This window comes from Macrobrachium nipponense, chromosome 5 (genome assembly GCF_015104395.2).
Source record: "Macrobrachium nipponense isolate FS-2020 chromosome 5, ASM1510439v2, whole genome shotgun sequence".
NCBI classification, from domain to species: domain Eukaryota; kingdom Metazoa; phylum Arthropoda; class Malacostraca; order Decapoda; family Palaemonidae; genus Macrobrachium; species Macrobrachium nipponense.
In genome coordinates this window covers 101,451,612-101,454,111 of record NC_061107.1, presented here as the reverse complement: position 1 = coordinate 101,454,111, position 2,500 = coordinate 101,451,612, and the positions used below count along the sequence as shown (strand labels likewise).

General features: G+C 30.2%; 1 long non-coding RNA gene across 1 annotated transcript in view; it reads right to left on the bottom strand.

Annotated features, from left to right (window-relative positions):
- The window catches only part of LOC135215131 (uncharacterized), a 133,780-nt gene extending 132,100 nt beyond the window's left edge, over positions 1-1,680 (bottom strand). Inside the window, exon 1 of the long non-coding RNA XR_010314592.1 lies at positions 1,622-1,680. This is a non-coding gene — a long non-coding RNA (uncharacterized LOC135215131). The remainder of the gene's footprint in view (positions 1-1,621) is intronic.
- Positions 1,681-2,500: the final 820 nt, after the last annotated feature.

Sequence of the window (2,500 nt, the reverse complement as noted above, 5' to 3'; positions counted from 1 at the left end):
GTTTTATTTTTATCGATCACTTACCCTGACGTTCTTAGCAAAAAATTTATACGAAAAAAATCAAATGAATGCTTTCGTGTTTATAAGCAATCTTTTTGCAGAGATCCCCTTTCAGTGGAAAATACACCCAGATCAATTATGGTAATGAAACTCTTATTGCCAATGATTGCGTTTAATACTCATATAATGATTGCAATCTCCATGAATCCAGCAATAGAAATGAAAACCGATTTTCGATGCTGTCACCATTTCATCATACTTGCAATTAATATAAAATGATGAAAATCAATTATAAAAATGCTAATTCATCACGACAGGTTGTTCCCATCGTGCTGTTGGAAACTATGGTTAGTGCATTTTTCAATCGAAAAGAGTTTGCTTTTGCATATTTCAAAGTCACTCATACGAAAGGAAATGAAAGGTAATATGTAAGAAGATACTTACTGCACAAAACTGAAAAATACTATCAACGATGTCCTGTCAATTCTGAACGTCAGGCTATGTACATCGAATTCTTAGCCTTCGGAAGAAAAAGAAAGAAAGAAAGAAAGAAAGAAAGAAAACTGGTACTGTCATAGATAATCATCTATGTTCAAAGATTGTTTGTCCTCTATCAAGTCAACAATATTGTTCCCTTCACATTCCGAACCAACCTGCCCTTGTCTCTCTCTCTCTCTCTCTCTCTCTCTCTCTCTCTCTCATTTCCAGATTAATACAAACAATTAAAGATAATTCACAAAACAACCAGGAGTTCTATTGTATCTTTCAAAAAAAAGATAAAAAAAAACGAGCAATGATATAGAAGATGAAAAAGGTGTAATTCTGATCAGCCTAACGAACAAGAAACTGTAGCAGAAACAGTCGTGGCAATATACTTTCTTTTTGTAACTGTCGTGTTATTGTAGAGCCTTGATGACAAATTGTAAGATTTTCTTTTTAATGTAAAACTTAGTAATATAAGGAAAGGTAGGTAACTGGTGATATATTAATAAGAAATGTTTATGTGATCCGGAATATGCATGCATATATTGTATACACAGGTATAATGCACTCAGACGTACATTGATGATATACACATACATACGTAAACACACATACAAACATATATGTATATATGTGTATGTATACGTACACATATATATGTATATATCTAACCACCCTTTTATCAAAACTACACAAATTGGAAAACCTTACCTGTTGTCAATGGTGCCCTCTGTCTGCAAACATGTCATTAGGCTATTTAGATCACGTAAGTACAAAAATATACTATTTATTACCCAAAGCAGATGAATATAAAATAGAACAAAATGATTAATAAGTCCTAGTGATGAAAATTCAAATCTGCCCACAAAGAGAACTAGTAAGTTATCATTCTACCCTCCTGACTAAGAATTCACTCCCAGACCCGGAATGTCAATAGGTTCATTGTATTAGTCACGTTAGAGAATCCAGTCTCTAATACCATGGAATAGAACCCATCTGTAATAAACATAATAATGGATAAAAGATACACTCCACACATCACTCTTTTCAAAGTAATTTAAGTAAAAGAATGTATTTCACACTTCTCTCTCTTTTCAAAGGTAACGGTTTTCTAAGTCTTACAAAATGTGTGCCATACCTTTTAGATGGGGTTTTCTCTCCCGACAACTGGCGTGTACCAAACTGACCTCTTTCTTCTCACCAAAAGGAATGTGACTTTCGCAAGTGTCTTGGTCGACTAGACCAGTAACATCCGTACAAACGAATGTACACACTTGACGACAAGACGAGCAGTCTCTCGATTTAAATGCTTACTTACCAAATTCCTTCACTCAAAAAAGCTGCCCCTACAGCTCAGCCTGTCTCCAAGCAAGACATTTTATGTAATTCACTTAACATTACACACTTGTAAGATATATATATTACTATACATATATATATATATATATATATATATATATGTAATATAATATATATATATATATATATATATATATATATATATATATATATATATATATCTATATATATATCTATCTATATATATATATATATATATATATATATATAGATATATATATCTATATATATATATATATCTATATATATATATATATATATATATATATATATATATATATAGATATATATAGATATATATATATATATATATATATATATATATATATATATAATATATATATTTGTGTGTATGTATGTTCGTATATGAATATTTGCGCGTATATAAGATAGCTTAATATCCAGACAACAGATAGCGATTAACCCTAACTGAAACCAAAAAAAAAAAAACACCACATTCAAGTCTTCTACCAGCTCTCATCAAACAAACATAAACCTAACGGCATGAGATGAAATCATGATATACGGAAAATGAATTGGCCATATCATTGCGAGAACTGAAAATAATTATGAAATGAAATAATTACTCGTGTCGTTGTTTTGCCCATGGTATTTTTATGTAGTTAATTATACAAAAAATAATTTTGTAATCTACTAG